Genomic DNA, 20,096 nt, shown 5'->3' on the forward strand with positions numbered 1-20,096 from the left:
CTTGTCTTGGCTCCTGTTGCATGCAACAGGAGTCCCGGTCAGCAAGGCTATTAGCCCCGTGCACGGAAAAAGCGTGAGTGCCCTAAAGCACCCCCACAAAACGTGCACGAGTAGCCACGGGCCCCACAATACAGCAGGGCCCTTCCGGTTGTTCCCCGAAGGGAACCTTCCCCCTTTGCCATCGGCTCAGGGGGTGGCATCCTCCAACACCCGAGGGGTTGAAGGATCCTGGAGTCCTCCGAGGAGGACCCCTACTGTGCCCAGTGGTTACCCAAAGGGCCTGGCCATGTAGCATCCCACATGGTCCGGGTGGCTCCCCCGAGGGGGAGCCGGGTGGGAACCGAAGTCCCCTGGGAACCGAAGTCCCTGTGCCAGCAAGCTGGCCCCGACCTTGCGGCCGGAGTGATAAAAATTCCGCACTCTCCCTAGCCAAAAGGCCGGGGAGCTGCGTTAGTTGGCGATGCATATGGGCAGTACAGACCAAAGCACCCTACTTCCGCCTGAGATCTGCCACATCTCAGGTTTTTTCAGGTGCACCTGGAGCGCCACTTCCAGGGGCAGTACGCCTAAGCAAAGCCCTCAGCCATTCAGCCTCGACCATGGTATAGATCCATTCAATCAACTCCTGGGAATTACGACCAGGAAGGACACCCTGCCACAGTGCCATCCTTCCAGTAGTGTTGTCCGGATCATGAACGATTCGGATCTTTGATCCGAATCTATTTAATGAGTCGATCATCCGAATCATCAAAATGAACGATTCGGATCGCAAAAGGGGCGGGGCCAGGAGCGACACGCCCCCTCTCAGCGGGCAGCGGGGTCCTGGAAGCAGAGCTGAGATGGATCGCTCTGTTGGATGGGAGCCAGCCTTGCAGGGACAGCAGGTAGATAAGAGAGAGGGGACATGGGTGCCACTGCCAGATATGTGTAGAGCACACATACTGGCTGAAACGTGCTTCTCATTATAGGCTGGCTGTTCCGTAGTTGTGCACAGTGAACACATTTGAAGCTTTTGGCTCAGCACAGCTCAGTAACTTTGCAGGCACTGTGATTGCAGGGCAAAATGATCCTCCTAACTGACTCGGCACTAAACAGCTGCACTTATCTTCTGGGAATGCTTTCCTTCACTGTGTGACGTTTGCATGGAAAGTACACAGATGAGCATATAGGTGAAATAAATACATGTAAAGCATATGATTGCAGCATGTGGGTATTGTGTGCACAAACATTTCTGCTCTCTGCTCGTCCCTCCTCCCTTCTCTGTCCACTCCCTGCCCTCTGTCCATCTTCTCCCCTTCTCTCTGTGTGTCCACCCCCTCCCCTTCTCCTGTCCACAGCAGGGAAAGACCTGTCCTGCTAGTCATCTCACCCCGAATGCTTCGGTAGTAAAATGATCCGAGATTCGGATCAAAGATCCGGATCTTTTCAATGATCCGATTCGAATCATCCGGATCATTGAAAAGATCCGAACTTCCCATCTCTACCTTCCAGGTCCCCCCAAAAATTTCAAGAACAGATACTACACTTGATCTTAGCCAAAAGGCCGAGGAGCTCGAATATTCGAGCTACTCTCTGCTGAGCACCACTGCTATGGAGTCGGGCTTGTAAACCGAGAGGTACAGACTAACCAGCAAGCTCATGGTGACCCAGAACTCATTGGAGTGTGTAAGGGACTACAATGGTCCTAAAAGCCCCCTTACTAAGATGTTAAGAAAAACAAAAATTTGCTTTCCTAAAACAGAAAGAATTTGCGATAATTCAGGTTGGAGTGAGCTCGAGATGTCTCCCAGAGCACCACTGCTGAATATATGCAAATTAACCATTGTGCCCTTAGAAGCTAAACACACCTCCAGAACCGCTGGATTGCAATGATGTGTCAGCTTGTTAAATTGTACAGAGCCATAATAATCCAACATGCATACAGACTGTTTCGGATTGTTTGATCCTCATCAGTGCATGGCATGGATTAATTTGGCTCTATGGAGTAGGGCTTGTAAACCGAGAGGTACAGACTAACCAGCAAGCTCATGGTGACCCAGAACTCATTGGAGTGTGTAAGGGACTACAATGGTCCTAAAAGCCCCCTTACTAAGATGTTAAGAAAAACAAAAATTTGCTTTCCTAAAACAGAAAGAATTTGCGATAATTCAGGTTGGAGTGAGCTCGAGATGTCTCCCAGAGCACCACTGCTGAATATATGCAAATTAACCATTGTGCCCTTAGAAGCTAAACACACCTCCAGAACCGCTGGATTGCAATGATGTGTCAGCTTGTTAAATCGTACAGAGCCATAATAATCCAACATGCATACAGACTGTTTCGGATTGTTTGATCCTCATCAGTGCATGGCATGGATTAATTTGGCTCTATGGAGTAGGGCTTGTAAACCGAGAGGTACAGACTAACCAGCAAGCTCATGGTGACCCAGAACTCATTGGAGTGTGTAAGGGACTACAATGGTCCTAAAAGCCCCCTTACTAAGATGTTAAGAAAAACAAAAATTTGCTTTCCTAAAACAGAAAGAATTTGCGATAATTCAGGTTGGAGTGAGCTCGAGATGTCTCCCAGAGCACCACTGCTGAATATATGCAAATTAACCATTGTGCCCTTAGAAGCTAAACACACCTCCAGAACCGCTGGATTGGAATGATGTGTCAGCTTGTTAAATTGTACAGAGCCATAATAATCCAACATGCATACAGACTGTTTCTTTTTTTTTTTTTTTTTTTTTTTTTTTTTTGGCCTTTCAGATTAAAATCACTTAAAAACCAGCCATCACGCGGATCTCTCCATCAGGTTGGCAGCGATATTGCCCATCCTTCATAATTAAATCATCATACCGGCCTTTATTAAATCTGTTCACTTTTTATATCAATGAGCTCCATTCTTTTTGTTTCCAACATTCCTGAGCCTTCTCCTCTCCAACACTTTTTTTATCTGCCAAATACACCACATACAATCTCGCCAAGAAAAAATTGCATACTGCTTCCAATGACAACTGCTCCTTCTTGAATACAATTAGATTCCTTGCATCCCACAGAACTTCCTTGAATACAGAAAACACGATCCACCCCTTTCTATCCTTTTCCTTTGCACCCAGTGACACTCCACCCATCACCATTAAAAGAGATGTGCCCCTAACCTCCACCACCACCTCTAAAAAAAAACCCAACTTCCTCCGAAAATCCCTTGCAAAATCACACTCCCAAAAAACGTGATCCACATCTTCTTCCCCTCCGCACCCTTCTCTTGGGCACCTTCCTGAGGGAGTCATACCCCTCCTTTTGCAAAAAACCCTAGTAGGGAGTGCTGATACCAGGGACATCCACACCACATCTTTTTGTCTGTTTGTTGTTCCTTTAATGTTCATTCTTTTCCATATTGTCTCTGCTTGTGCACTTGTCATTCCTTTTATATAACATATTATATCATTTCTTGTGATCCATTTTTTTATGTTCTGTTTATTTATATCCGCCAAGGCTGCTCCTGTCATATTGAAATTGTACAGAATTTCTTTGACCTTTTGATAGCATAGCGTGGTTGTGAATGCAACAGGCTTGCTCAGGTCCTTAGCAACCCATCCCAACTTGTTCCACAACCATCCTCCCAAGTATCTTACAAAATCCTTCACCCTCCCCTCTGACTCCAATACTCTACGGACAGACACCAGATAGTGCAGAGACAAAAAGGAAGCAACATCAGGGAAATCCCAACCACCCAGAGACACACCCTTGTGAACCGTCACCCGTGCCACCCTCTCCATCTTTGAACCCCAGAAGAAGACAAACAACATTCTCTGCACCTCTTGCATCCATCTTTTGCCAGGAGGCAAGACCAAACAGAAGTACAACAACAACGGCAATATCACAGCTTTCACCACCAACACTTTCCCTGAAAAAGACAACTTCCGCAACCTCCAAAAATTCAACTTTCTTACCACTTTCCCTTTCACCTCATCCAAAGTCTTTCTACCTTTCATCTCTGCATCAAACACCACACCCAACACCTTGATCTCCTGACTCACCGGCACTTTCTCCACATTCAAAGGTACAGGCCTCCCAAAGGAAACCAGCTGGGACTTCTCCCAATTCACAGCCATTCCAGACATTCCACAAAACACCTTCACATGCAAATTCATCCTATCAATATCAGCCTGCGACCCACCCACAAACGCCACATCATCCATATAAGCCAAATACTTCACCTGCTCTCCACCACCACCTGGCACAACAAATCCTTTCACCACCTTGTCCCGTTGGACATACCTCAGCAAAGGCTCCACCACACAAATAAAAGCCATAGGCGACAGTGGACACCCCTGCCTGACTCCGGACAAAACGGGGAATGACCTGGACAAAACCCCATTTACCAAGACTTGGCTCGAAATTCCAGTGTAAAAACTTCTAATAACTTTTAGGAGACAATCAGGGACCCCTAATTTTGCCATCACCCCGAACAGGAAGGAGTGTGATACTCTATCAAATGCCTTTTCCAAATCGATACCCTCAATGACCATCGGCACTTTATTTTCCTGTGAAAAACTTATCATGTCCCTTAACAAAACCAGGTTATCGGCGCTTCTTCGACCGGGGACCGCACAGGTCTGCCCCTCTCCAATCATAGATGCTATCACACTCCTTAACCTGTTTGCGACCAATTTCGCCACTATCTTGTAGTCCACATTCAACAGCGAAATCGGCCTCCAATTTTTATCAATTTTTTGTCTCATTTCTTATAAATCAGGGTGATGACTCCCTCCCGCATTGATGGGGACAACCGTCCAGAAGAAAAAACCTCCTGGACCACCTCCACCACTTCCCCACCAATGATAGGCCAGGCCCACCTAAAAAACTCCACTGGGAGCCCGTCCTTCCCTGGAGTCTTGCCTGTTTGCATGGCACCCACTGCCGCCCATACCTCCTCCGTGGCCACCGACTCTTTCAGCTGCTGTACCTCCAATGGATCCAAACACTCCTCCAACACCTCATCACAATACTCTTCCATCTCCACATCTGACACAACATTCCCTCCTCCATACAAATCCACATAAAACTTCTGCACCTCTTCCACCACTTCAGAACCAACTACTTCCTTCTCATCCACCACCACTGACTCTAACACATCCCTACTGGACACCACCTTCTTAAAGAAGAACCGGGAGCAAGACTCCCCCTCTTCCAAATCTCTCACTTTCGACTGATACACAATCCTCTTCCCACGCTCCATCAACATCCCCTTCATTCGCTGTCTTGCCTCCTCCAACTCTTCCTCCACCTCATACCCCCATTCCTTCATCTTCACCAAATACTGCAATCTCACTTTCCACTTCTCTTCCTCCTCTATCTGCAAACACCTCTTCTCATACGCCAGATTCCTGAAAAAGCCAGAAATCCTCCTCTTTGCCCAATCCCACCATTCTAACAAATCCACAAAACCTCTCTTCCTACACACCCATCCTGCATACTCCACCCTAAATCTTTCAAGTACGTCCACATCCTCCAACAACTCCACATTCAACTTCCAGACTCCCTTCCCAAACACCACTCTCTCCGACGTTTCCAGGGAACAAAGAATGGCTCTGTGATCAGAAAAAGTGACCTGGTGATAAGAGACAGCAGAAACCAACACATACCTAGAAAGTAAAAAGTAATCTATGCGTGACTTAACCGTGCCCGCATCCGAAAAGTAAGTATATTCCCTGTCCCTACTGCCTGCCGCCAAAGCTGCATCCTGCAAAATCTGTCACAATCTGGTTGAGGATCCTACTGGTGGAGTCCAGCTTGGTCTCTCCTGACCCCACTCGATCCCCAACCGATCTTATACAGTTCAGATCGCCGGCCACAATGGTCTTAATGCGGCCTGGCAGATTGAACTTGAGCACCTCCAAAAACTCCGCCCTCTCATTTTTGTCTGCAGGAGCGTAACAGTTAAAAAGACGGTACTGGGAACCAAAAAAATCAAAATTCACAACCATCATCCTTCCCGGAATGATGACAGCATGTGACAAAACCTTTATGCCTGGGTTATTAAACAGCACGCCAATGCCCTCATTCCTACTCTGGCAGGCAGGGGACCAGATGGCATTGCCCCCTGCCCATTCCCCAGAGCCTGGTACCGTCTTCAATATACACTCCTGCAGACAAAAAATATCCGCCCTAAAATTTGCAAGGTCCTGCAGGACTGCAGCCCGGCGGTATGAGGAGCCGATCCCCCTCACATTTACAGACAGCAGGGACAGCACCATCACCAAAAGACACCACGTGTTATGCACCCTACACTCAGCCATCATCACTTCTTGGATGCCCTGGGACTCTTCCTTAAGCCCACTGTAGCGGGCTCCTGCTTTCCTTTTCTGTTTTTCTTTCTTTTTTGTTTCTTTGACTCCGCCATATTCTAGTCCTCTGGACCAGAATCTCCAGCAGTACTCGGCCCAGGCACCTCTGGGTTAATCCTCCTAGCTGGTTTGGTGTTTTTCCAGCTAGTGGGTACAGGAGACTGCGTCATGTCAACTTTTAACTCTCCCTCAGAAATGTCACTGACAATACGCATTTTTGCCACATGGGTGTCATCACTCTCTGATTCTGTCACAGCCTCTTTTCTTTCTTGATAAGGTAGTGGATAATCACTGTCACTCTCTTCTATCACCACCTCTTTCTCCCCTTCCACCTTCCCAGGGTCTGTTATGTCCATCTCACTCCTCCTCCTCATTTGCATAACCTCCCCCCACCTCCTCTGACATCATGCTGGCTGATTTCCCTCCTTTATTTGAATTTGGGGAGCTGTTATTTTTGGAGGGAAGTGAGGGAGTCCCCTGCCGGGATCTCCCCACAGCAGTGTCAGTCTTTGTCTTTTTCCCTGCGCTTTTCACAGGGCTAGAATGTGCTGGCAGAGTCTTCTGCGAGAGAGCAGAAGAAGGGGCAGGCTTAGGATTGTGCAGGGGATCAGCTGACTGCACAGCTGTTTCCCCGCCTGCATTCTTCTTGTTCTCGCCGGCTGAGCCGGCTCCAGGAACTGTGGCACTACTGCTCCCAGCAGACCTGCGGCTACTAGCGTCCATGGCAGGCCGCTGGGGGTCTGTGCAGACATCAGGAACCTCTGCCTGGCTCACGAGAAGCACGGGGGAGGCTTCGGTACTGGTGGCAGGGGTCGGTGAAGCCTCAGCACACTCTCCAGGCTCACGCTGCGGGTCCCGCTCAGTAGAAACTGAGCTGATGACGTCACCTGCGCCAGGGGAATCCCGCTCTGCTGGAGAGCCGGGCACATCTTCGGGGAGCTGCTCCGGGGGGGTCTCCTCCACAATCTCACTCTGCACAGCCCCAGCCTGACTCTCCACAGCGGGGGGACTCGGGGCAACCTCAGTCACAGCACATACATCGGCCTCTCCTGTCCTGCTCGCTGCAGACTTGGCAGCGGCAGCCTTCTTACAGGCAGGACCGGCAGCCTTCTGCACATCAGAGGGAAACTCTGCAGACAGAGGCACGGCGTCCTCTTCACCCCCACTCCCTACAGCATCATCATTTTCATCCACATCCTCACCCAGTTTTCTTTTCTTCACTCGCTGCAGCTTTGGCAACTCCTCTGCCTGCAGCATCTGGGAATCAGTTACTTCATCCACAGGGGGGCCAGGGGGGGTCTCAGCAGCGGTTGGGCCCATATGGACTAGACTGGTGCCTTCTCCAGCTGCATCAGTATGTGGGGTCTCAGTAACAGCCTCAGAGTCCCGGGGCTCCACACGGGGAGCCAGTGACCACCTCCTGCCCCTACCATAAGAACCAGCGGCAGCAGCATACGTGTAAATCCTTGTTTTACCACGCTTTTCACAATCTTTGGCCAAGTGGCCGCCCACACCACAGAGGTCACACACTTTCACCTTCTTGCAGCTGGAGCCAGGGTGCACTGGCTCCTTGCAATGTCTGCACCGCTCCTCCAAGACACAACTTCCAGTTCCATGCCCAAACATATAGCACCTCCGGCAGTAGAGAGGCTGCCCAGGATACGTGACATAACCTCTCTCCCCGGCAATAGAGAAGACAGGGGGTGGGTGAACTACATCATGCCAGCACCCCTCCTGCCTCTTGAACTTCACAATAAACTTCATTTTGCTTCTGTATACTCCTATGTGATTGTATATTTTTTCAGCAGAGCTCACATCCTCAAAATATCGCAGCATGAACAGCCTGACCACATCTGGCTCCACGAAAGGATTGTACATATGCACATAAATCTGTCTCGCCTTTTCATTAAATAATGGCGTGACCGACTCCAACCAATTAACATAATCTTCCCTGCTCTCTCTATAATCTGCCAGCACTTTTAGCGCATCTTCCTCATTATGCATTGTGATATCATAGGCCCCTTGTCCTGGGAAATCTTGTATTGCAAACATCTTGCTCTTATTCAGCTTCAACCCCTCCACCAGTACCTTATCGATGAACGCCTTCGGACCATGTCTCCTCCAATCTGTCTTTACGACAAAGCGAATTGAGTTCCGCAGTTTTGGCATGCCTCCTCCACCTCCTCCACTCGACGCAGCTGCCATCCTCTCCCCGTTTATCCAGGGCCCCCACAAGGAGGACCCTTAGAATACCCCTCGTTCCAAGTAAATATCCTCCACCTGATCTTCGCCAAAAGTCCTAGAAGCCACAGACTGTTTCGGATTTTTTGATCCTCATCAGTGCATGGCATGGATTAATTTGGCTCTATGGAGTAGGGCTTGTAAACCGAGAGGTACAGACTAACCAGCAAGCTCATGGTGACCCAGAACTCATTGGAGTGTGTAAGGGACTACAATGGTCCTAAAAGCCCCCTTACTAAGATGTTAAGAAAAACAAAAATTTGCTTTCCTAAAACAGAAAGAATTTGCGATAATTCAGGTTGGAGTGAGCTCGAGATGTCTCCCAGAGCACCACTGCTGAATATATGCAAATTAACCATTGTGCCCTTAGAAGCTAAACACACCTCCAGAACCGCTGGATTGCAATGATGTGTCAGCTTGTTAAATTGTACAGAGCCATAATAATCCAACATGCATACAGACTGTTTCGGATTGTTTGATCCTCATCAGTGCATGGCATGGATTAATTTGGCTCTATGTAGTAGGGCTTGTAAACAAGAGAGACAGAGATATGGGGAGGGGGCAGCTGTGTGAGCACAGGGCTGGTCTGATAGAAGCACAGGAGACTAATGGGGAGGAGGGGAAGTGTCAGCTTACCAGGAAGAGTGTCCGGAGCTCAAGTTTGCAAGGCCAGTGTCCCTGTCCCTTCGTACTTCAAGCAAGCGGCAGGAGGCTGGGACTGAGGGAACATTTGGCAATCCACACCGCAGGAAAGCTGCAGACATCAGGCAGGACGGGGTCAGCAGCCTCTCTGCCATTTCAAATGACGCGCTCGATGCTCCTCTGCTCTTCTCACTGACTGGCTGTGTCTGCAGGGAGGGGGCAGGACCTCTGCTGCCTAGCAGCCAGTCACAGCAGCAGCCACAACAGGGAGCAAGAAGGGCTGCTGCGGGACCAACATAGATGTAAAACCAGCGGCCCTGATACAGGAGACAGGAGGCGGCCCGGGGGGAGATTGCCTCCCTTCCCCCCAGGCCAGTCCGCCCCTGCAAGAGGGTATATTATTATTACATTATGGGCTAAAAATTAGTGATGGATGTAAAACTGAAAAATGCACCTTTATTTCCAAATAAAATATTCACCATACATTATACTCGGGATATAATTTCAAAGTTGCAATAACCAGGACAAATGGGCAAATAAAATGTATGGCTTTTAATTATGATAGCATGTATTATTTTAAAAATATAATGGCCAAAAAATGAGAAATAATATTTTTTTTCCCATATTTTTCTTATTATTCCCGTTAAAATGCTTTTAGAATAAAATAATTCTTAACGTAATGTACCACCCAAAGAAAGCCTAATTGGTGGCAGAAAAAACAGGGTAAAAACAGTGATAAGTAGTGGTAAAGTTATTCAAGAGCGCTGAAATGTGAAAATTCCTCTAGTCCATAAGGTGAAAAATACCCACGGGCTAAAATGGCTAATCGATAGAGGTCCTTTAATTAGCTGATATTAAATAATCACTTTTAAAGTACATGGTCAGGAGCCCAGATACTGGCACCTGCCCTATGAACCACAATGTTTTAAGAGGTATTCAGAAGAAGACAACACTGATGCCAGGTGAGGCCTAGTTATGTTAAATGTGCTGTACTGTTTGTATGATAACTAGGGCTTTTTTTATTAAAAGAGAAAAAGTAATGTTTTGCTGGTCACGCCCACTGTCTAAGTCACACCGCTGCTAAGTTCATGTACATTTGGCCCCACCCATGGTCACGCCTCACTTTTGCCACGGCGTGCTGCGCACGGTTCAAATCTTACTGACCAAGTGCTGTGGAATTTCCAGGCTTTTCAAAGATCCTAGCAATCCCCCTGTTAATACAGCGAAGTGTAATAAGCTGGAACTTCATAGAAAAGATGATGGTATAATAGTTAAAAAAAGAAAGCCTTCCGTTTCAAGTTCCTAGGATTCCCCAAGTAGGGTACTAGTGAATTACACATAACATGGGGAAAGTAGGGTAATAAATAGTATAATCCGGTGTAATAACACACTTCTCCCACAAGATGGAGTGTATGGACTCCACATGACATGCTACTGTTCTCTTCCAGAAGTAGGCTGACAATTCTACTATAGGTAGTTTTCTTGCTCCACAGAAAGCAGATGCCTTGTGGGCAGAATCAAAACTTTGCACAGGGCTAATCAGATTTGGAACAATTGATTAATTTCTTATCAACTGATTAATCGGTCAAGCCAACAGATATTAAGGTAGCCAATACATCTAGCGATGTATGGGCAGAATCGAACAACAGACAAATCTCTCTCTAATCAAATCTGATTAGATACAGATCTGTCAACTGCCCATATATCGCAGGCCGATTTCTGATCAATTTAATGCTGAAATTGATCTGGAATCGGCCTTGTGACACTGCATCCGCTGCCTCGACGCTTGTCCCTCCGCTGGCTCCGGGTGCACTCCGCTCTCCATACACGCACGCCCCACATGGTTTCCTAGTAAGGGTGCGCATGTATGACATCACATGCGCCCTTACTAGGAAACCACCTGGGGTGTGCGTGTATGGAGAGCGGAGTGCACCCGGAGCCATCTGAGGGACAAGCGCAGGCCGCGGACAGGTAATGTATACTTTACACTGGGCACAGGGGGTTTCATGTTAGGGGACAGCATCGGGGGTTTTGTTGCGAAATTGCACGCCATTCCCACAGCGCACCCGATAGAGCAAGTCAGCCCTACATTTTGCAGTATGCGCGATTGACAATGCGACCAATTTTCATCCCGAATTTGGACACATTGTCAGTTGGGCATGCACTTGGCGGCACCATTTTCATCCGATTCGATTATAATTAGTCTTTTGCAAGGTTACTGCTCAGCCCAAGGAGGTGATGCTTATTAAAAACATAAGTTTTCCTTTCAACCAGCCAAGCCTAGACTTCTAGGCAAACTCCCACATGGTTTAAAACCACAACAGCCTGGGTCATTCCCTCTTGCACAATACACTGCAGGGAGCTAAGGGATACCATGTGATGAATGTGGAACATGGCAGAATACCTCCACTGCCAGGAAGAGACAAGTTCAAGAGCACAGCAGTGATCACATGCCAGCTCCCATTTTAAGAAAACAAGGTACTTTTTGAAACTGATAACAAACAGTAGTATTATAATTGTGCAGTTCAGGCAAGCAGGCTGTATAAAGCTGAATTCCAGAAACTGTATATATTTCCTGGAACAGATATTCTCCTGTTTTTGACCCTAACTTTTTAAATTTTTCTGCAATAAATCCACTTGTGAAGCTGAAAGTGCAACATTGGGACTGTTTAACCCCTTCCTGACTGCCTAACGCCGATAGGCGTCGGGAAGGTGGCAGCTCCAAGACAAGCTAACGAGGAGTCAAGTCCTGGGGCGGGGTCTTTCAGGGGATCACACGCACCATTGCACGCACATCCCCGCTTGAGTGACGATCACCGCTAGGAGACTGTAGACGGTGAAACTAACGAAATCTATTTACATTGTACAGCGCTGTGATCTACGGCAGCACTATACTGGGGACAGCCGTGTCACTCGGCTGTCCCCTGGAGAGGCTCAGATCGCGATCCCCTCTCATAGGCTGATGCTTATGAGAGAGGATCGCTGTGATTGGCTGGCGGGGGAGGGAAATAAAAATAAACAGAAAATAGCGCATTTTATAAAAATAAATAAATGAAAAAAATAAAATAAACATCACTGCAGCGATCAGAGCCCACGAACAGAAAGCTCTGTTGGTGGGCAGAAAAGGAGAGGGGGGGCGTTGTCACTTGAGTACTTAGTTTTATGGATCTGCAGCGAGCATTGAGGCTGGGTGCAAATATAACATAACGTGAAAGGCTGCGTTTTATGTTAATGTCGTGTGCGCTTTTTGTGTGTTTTTGCTGCGTTTTTTACCACTAATGCGTTTTTCAAGTGTTTTGCGTGGGCTTTAATGCATTTGCGGTTCGCATATATATAACGCATATGTTTTTTGTATGCGTTTTTAAATCTACATTTATGCAAATCACTAGGAAGACAACAGGAAGCGGAAATACAGTACATCAGAAACCTTAAAAAAAAAAAAAAGCATAAAAATACATCAGAAACACATACAAAACGCAAGACATTGCATATCCATTGACTTTCATTATGTAAGTTTTTGATGCGTTCACGCATAATATGCAACAAAACTAGCGATTTTAAAAACGCCAATGTACAAATGCATACCCATGCTTTTTTATGCGGCCCATTGAGTAACATTGGTGCATAAAACGCAGCGTTTTACGCAACACTAGCGTTTCTGCTATTTGTGCACCTAGCCTTAAAGCTGCAGAGTGCAGAATTGTAAAAAAAATAGCCTGGTCACTAGGGGAGTGGAAAGGCTCATACACACATCAGACTATAGTCTTTGGAAAATGAAAGATCACAGACCAATTTTACCCCCTTCCATGTAGTATGAGAGCCATACCTACACAGTCTATTCTATGGAGCCGAACTTCCCATCAGACAGAAATCTTTGCAAGATGCTGCACACAAAGATGCTGTAGACATTCAAAAGATCAGTATCTGCAAAAGATCTGTTCCTGCAAAAGATCCGTTCCTGCAAAATGCATTCATAGTCTATGATATCTGCAGATCATCATACACACCTTGTTTAACAGACATTCATCTGCAGATCAGATCCACCAGGATGGATTTTCAGATCTGCAGATGATTGTCTGATCTGCAGATGAATGTCAGTTAAACAAGGTGTGTATGATGATCTGCAGATCTCATAGACTATGAATGCAATTTGCAGGAACGGATCTTTGGCAGGAACAGATATTTTGCAGATACTGATCTTTTGTGTCTGTACAGCATCTGTGTGTACAGCATCTTGCAAAAATTTTTTTTCCTGATGGGGAGTTCAGCTCCATAGAATAGACTGTGTAGGTATGGCTCTCATACTACATGAAGGGTGGTAAGATTGGTCTGTGATCTTTCATTTTCCAAAGACTATAGTCTGATGTGTGTATAAGCCTTTAGCCTATGGTCCTGAACTGGTTAATTTACGAAATTTACGACCTGAATTTAGTGCATTGATTTTTGTGTGTGTGTGTGTGTGTGTGTGTGTTTTTTTTTTTTTTTTTTGCTAAGAACTGCCATACAACACAGCTATCTGGGCGCCAGGGCCGGTTTAAGCAACAATGGGGCCCCAGGGCAAAATAAACCTGGGGCCCCCCCCCCCAACATATACCCCGGAACAAAAATCGGCATTAGGGGACCTTTTTTGCAGCTGGTATAGTCAGGGTGTGAAGTCCCAATCGGTCGGCGCTCCACATTCTGGCTATCCCAGCCTGCATGGGGGACAAGGGGTTAAAAAGTTTCAGGAGGGGGGACCCCACATAATTTTTTTTTTTAAATCCCACACTCTAAACATAAATAAAAAAATTGGGAAAATAGGAAAAAATGCCAGGGATCTTCATACAGCCATATTGTGGCTGTATAGCGATCCCTGGCCAAAACGCTGCGGCTGCGTATAGACCCCCTGGAAACCCCGTCAGGAAATTTATTGCGCTTTCGTTTGATGCATGTAAAATTACACTACTGTTAGGTTTGCTACTAAAAGTGACATTTACCGCATTTAAAAGTATACTTTTTTCCTTCGAAACTTTAAAATCGATTTTCTCAAAAACTATAAGGTCTTTTTGAAAAATTGTTTTTTCCTCTTATTCCTAATGATCTCCTTAACATATCTTGCAAATGTAGGGTTTCTAGCATTTAAGGTGGATTTGCTATTAACCATTAAAGTCGGCAAGTTTTTAAATGTGTATTTTTTTTCCTTTGAAACTTTAAAATCGATTTTTTCTCAAAAACTATAAGGCCGATTTGTAAAAAAATGTTTTCCTCTTGTAGTCACTGGGGGCCCCTACAAGCTCTGGGGCCCTGGGGCAGCTGCCTCCTTTGCCTCTATGGTAGCGCCGGCCCTGCTGGGCGCTCCTCGCTCTTCTCCCAGGGAGCCCGTGTCATTTGACAAACACTGGAGGCTGAACCCTAGAGGCCTCCAGTGGTCACGTAAGGCGCATGCCATGATGCATCCTCTAGTCTTTCGGCCTCTAGTGTTTATCACGAAACACAGGCGCCCCCAGGGAGAAGAGAAGGAGTGGTGCTCGGGGGTGCAGAGAAGACACATGCAGGTAGACAGGCTGGAGTAAAGAAAACCTGAACGGAAAATTCAAAGTCAAAATAAGCATATACAAGTCATACTTACCTCCCGTGTAGTCTACTCCTCAATCCCTTTCTCCTCTCCCGCGTCCTGTATGTCCACTGTGATAAAGGAAATTCCCTGTCCTCCATTTTGGAAATGGCCATTACCCCATAACAGCTTCCTGGTCAGCACACTGATAAACAGTAACATCGTCCACTTGAGCCATACGGAAACATGGACATTACCGGGCATATCAGTTGTCCACTCAGCTATAACTGAAAGCAACTGATATATAACTGACAGCAACTGATATATTTCAGTTTTGACAAAATGTTGTCAGAACTGGAAGGGATCATTGTCAGAAGAAAATGGTGAGCTTCTGAGAGGAACTGATGGCAAGGTAACTATTTAATGTTCATTTGAAGTTACCTCATGTGTTTATTTTAAATAATTTTACTCAGTACAGGTTCCCTGTAAGCTCCGCTGCCTACACCATGCATGGCCCATGGGTGGGGGACCAATAGATGGGGGAGACCTGGGGGTCCTGGCAGAAAGTGAGGGGCTCAACAGATACTGTATTTAATAGATTTCATGCTGAGATCTATTGAAAATCTGTGCCTAGTATGTGGGGGAACAATTAATTTATTTGTATGTTTAGGGCAGTTGTTATTTATTTATTATTTATTTAATTAATTTATAAAGCGCCAACATATTACGCAGCGCTGCACAATAGATAAATGGGTTAACATACAGGTAGAACATACGGAAACTCACAACAAAACAAGATCATGCAAATGATTTGATAACAATACAGTGTCATAGGTCAAGATAGAGACTGTTCGAGTCTACAAGAAGGGTGGTTGTGAGTAAGATTGCATAATCAAGCTGGATACATTAGGGAGGAGGGCCCTGCCAGAGGCTTACAATCTAAAGGGTGGGGTGGAGACAATAGGTGCGTCTTTTGAGAGGGGGTCTAACAGAACATATTATGATGCTGGTGTAGGGGGGTATGCGAGCGTGAAGAGGTGAGTCTTGAGAGCTTGTTTGAAGGTATTAAAGGTGGGAGCGAGTCTGACGGCTGGTGGGAGAGAGTTCCAGAGAGTAGGGGCAGCCCTGGTGAAGTCCTGCAATCGTGCGTGTGACTGAGTTATGCGAGGTGCGACTAGGCGCAGGTCATTGGAGGATCGGAGGGGGCGGGCTGGTATGTGCCTGTGGACCAGATCAGAGATGTAGGTTGGGCAGGTCGTGTGCACTGATTTGTAGGCCAAGCACAGGATTTTGAAATTGATCCTAAAGCTGATGGGGAGCCAGTGTAGTGCTTTACAGAGCGGAGTTGTAGAGGCGCTGCGGTGAGAAGAATGTATCAGTCTGGCTGCCGCATTCATTACCAATTTAAGTGGGTCAGTACGGTTAGAGCGGAGGCCAGATAAAAGAGAATTGCAGTAGTCTAGGCGGAAGATGACAAGGGCATGGATAAGGAGTTTAGTGGTGTCAGGGGACAGGTAGGAGCGGATCTTGGAGATGTTGCGGAGGTGGAAGTTGCAGGATCTGGCAATACATTGGACGTGGGCTGTAAAGGAAAGTTCAGAGTCCAGAGTAACGCCTAGACAGCGGGCTTGGGAGGTAGGGTGGATAGTAGTGTTGGGCGAACACCTAGATGTTCGGGTTTGCGAACGTTCGCCGAACATCGCCGCGATGTTCGGGTGTTCGACCCGAACTCCGAACATAATGGAAGTCAATGGGGACCCGAACTTTCGTGCTTTGTAAAGCTTCCTTACATGCTACATACCCCAAATGTGCAGGGTATGTGCACCTTGGGAGTGGGTACAAGAGGGAAAAAAATTTAGCAAAAAGAGCTTATAGTTTTTGAGAAAATCGATTTTAAAGTTGAAAAGGGAAAACTGTCTTTTAAATGCGGGAAATGTCTGTTTTCTTTGCACAGGTAACATGCTTTTTGTCGGCATGCAGTCATAAATGTAATACATATAAGAGGTTCCAGGAAAAGGGACCGGTAACGCTAACCCAGCAGCAGCACACGTGATGGAACAGGAGGAGGGTGGCGCAGGAGGAGAAGGCCACGCTTTGAGACACAACAACCCAGGCCTTGCATGAGGACAAGAAGCGTGCGGATAGCAATTTGTGTTTTGTCGCCATGCAGTCATAAATTTAATACAGATGAGAGGTTCAATAAACAGGGACCGGAAACGCTAACCCATCACAGATGTTCATTGTTCATGTTACTTGGTTGGGGTCCGGGAGTGTTGCGTAGTCGTTTCCAATCCAGGATTCATTCATTTTAATTTGAGTCAGACGGTCTGCATTTTCTGTGGAGAGGCGGATACGCCGATCTGTGACGATGCCTCCGGCAGCACTAAAACAGCGTTCCGACATAACGCTGGCTGCCGGGCAAGCCAGCACCTCTATTGCGTACATTGCCAGTTTGTGCCAGGTGTCTAGCTTCGATACCCAATAGTTGAAGGGTGCAGATGGATTGTTCAACACAGCTATGCCATCTGACATGTAGTCCTTGACCATCTTCTCCAGGCGATCGGTGTTGGAGGTGGATCTGCACGCTTGCTGTTCTGTGTGCTGCTGCATGGGTGTCAGAAAATTTTCCCACTCCAAGGACACTGCCGATACCATTCCCTTTTGGGCACTAGCTGCGGCTTGTGTTGTTTGCTGCCCTCCTGGTCGTCCTGGGTTTGCGGAAGTCAGTCTGTCGGCGTACAACTGGCTAGAGGAGGGGGAGGATGTCAATCTCCTCTTTAAAGTCTCCACAAGGGCCTGCTGGTATTCTTCCATTTTGACCTGTCGGACTCTTTCTTCAAGCAGTTTTGGAACATTGTGTTTGTACCGTGGATCCAGAAGGGTATAAAACCAGTAATTGGTGTTGTCCAGAATGCGCACAATGCGTGGGTCGCGTTCAATGCAGTCCTAGGCCGAAGAGGCCATAGCCTAGGGTCACAAAAACCTGTTTATTTGGACTATTTCAATGGTAGTGATGGTGACGTACATAAATCTCAGCCATGGCCGTTAGCAACGTCTGAATTTCACGAAATGTCTCATGCAGGTAGAAGACATATTGTTAGACTTGGATTCCAAAGATGGGGTCCCTACATCTCTGCAAACCAGAGTTACAGGGGTCCAAAATTGGTAAAATCCCCCATAGACTTTCATTGCCTCCCTATTTCACTTTCCAAAATCTCACATCTTTTCAAAGGGCAATGGCTCAGCAGTACCAAATTTTCTAGCATTGTAGGGACCCTTAGGGGGAACATGACTGGTGAGTTTCGGGCCCCTAGGCCAAAGAGGTCATAGCCTAGGGTCACAAAAACCTGTTTATTTGGGCTATTTCAATGGTCGTGATGGTGACGTACATAAATCTCAGCTATGGCCGTTAGCAACGTCTGAATTTCACGAAATGTCTCATGCAGGTAGAAGACATATTGTTAGACTTGGATTCCAAAGATGGGGTCCCTACATCTCTGCAAACCAGAGTTACAGGGGTCCAAAATTGGTAAAATCCCCCATAGGCTTTCATTGGGCCTACTATTTACCGTTCCAAAATCTCACACCATTTCAAAGGGCAATGGCTCAGCAGTGGCAAAACTCACCAGTCATGATCCCCCTAAGGGTTCCTACAATGCTAGAAAATTTGGTACTGCTGAGCCATTGCCCTTTGAAAAGATGTGAGATTTTGGAAAGTGAAATAGGGAGGCAATGAAAGTCTATGGGGGATTTTACCAATTTTGGACCCCTGTAACTCTGGTTTGCAGAGATGTAGAGACCCCATCTTTGGAATACAAGTCTAACAATATGTCTTCTACCTGCATGAGACATTTCGTGAAATTCAGACGTTGCTAACGGCCATAGCTGAGATTTATGTACGTCACCATCACTACCATTGAAATAGCCCAAATAAACAGGTTTTTGTGACCCTAGGCTATGACCTCTTTGGCCTAGGGGCCCGAAACTCACCAGTCATGTTCCCCCTAAGGGTCCCTACAATGCTAGAAAATTTGGTACTGCTGAGCCATTGCCCTTTGAAAAGATGTGAGATTTTGGAAAGTGAAATAGGGAGGCAATGAAAATCTATGGGGGATTTTACCAATTTTGGACCCCTGTAACTCTGGTTTGCAGAGATGCAGGGACCCCATCTTTGGAATCCAAGTCTAACAATATGTCTTCTACCTGCATGAGACATTTCGTGAAATTCAGACGTTGCTAACGGCCATGGCTGAGATTTATGTACGTCACCATCACTACCATTGAAATAGCCCAAATAAACAGGTTTTTGTGACCCTAGGCTATGACCTCTTTGGCCTAGGGGCCCGAAACTCACCAGTCATGTTCCCCCTAAGGGTCCCTACAATGCTAGAAAATTTGGTACTGCTGAGCCATTGCCCTTTGAAAAGATGTGAGATTTTGGAAAGTGAAATAGGGAGGCAATGAAAGTCTATGGGGGATTTTACCAATTTTGGACCCCTGTAACTCTGGTTTGCAGAGATGTAGGGACCCCATCTTTGGAATCCAAGTCTAACAATATGTCTTCTACCTGCATGAGACATTTCGTGAAATTCAGACGTTGATAACGGCCATGGCTGAGATTTATGTACGTCACCATCATTACCATTGAAATAGCCCAAATAAACAGGTTTTTGTGACCCTAGGCTATGACCTCTTTGGCCTAGGGGCCCGAAACTCACCAGTTATGTTCCCCCTAAGGGTCCCTACAATGCTAGAAAATTTGGTACTGCTGAGCCATTGCCCTTTGAAAAAATGTGAGATTTTGGAACTGTAAATAGGAGGCCCAATGAAAGCCTATGGGGGATTTTACCAATTTTGGACCCCTGTAACTCTGGTTTGCAGAGATGTAGGGACCCCATCTTTGGAATCCAAGTCTAACAATATGTCTTCTACCTGCATGAGACATTTCGTGAAATTCAGACGTTGCTAACGGCCATGGCTGAGATTTATGTACGTCACCATCACTACTATTGAAATAGCCCAAATAAACAGGTTTTTGTGACCCTAGGCTATGACCTCTTCGGCCTAGGACTGCATTGAACGCGACCCACGCATTGTGCGCATTCTGGACAACACCAATTACTGGGTTTATACCCTTCTGGATCCACGGTACAAACACAATGTTCCAAAACTGCTTGAAGAAAGAGTCCGACAGGTCAAAATGGAAGAATACCAGCAGGCCCTTGTGGAGACTTTAAAGAGGAGATTGACATCCTCCCCCTCCTCTAGCCAGTTGTTCGCCGACAGACTGACTTCCGCAAACCCAGGACGACCAGGAGGGCAGCAAACAACACAAGCCGCAGCTAG

The 20,096-nt window shown here is 46.6% G+C and overlaps 1 pseudogene; it reads right to left on the reverse strand.

The window, feature by feature from the left end:
• Positions 1-1,385: 1,385 nt before the first annotated feature.
• On the reverse strand, positions 1,386-1,555 carry LOC137543742 (U2 spliceosomal RNA; annotated as a pseudogene).
• Positions 1,556-20,096: the final 18,541 nt, after the last annotated feature.

Source organism: Hyperolius riggenbachi, unplaced genomic scaffold (genome assembly GCF_040937935.1).
Source record: "Hyperolius riggenbachi isolate aHypRig1 unplaced genomic scaffold, aHypRig1.pri scaffold_195, whole genome shotgun sequence".
In the NCBI taxonomy this organism is placed as follows: domain Eukaryota; kingdom Metazoa; phylum Chordata; class Amphibia; order Anura; family Hyperoliidae; genus Hyperolius; species Hyperolius riggenbachi.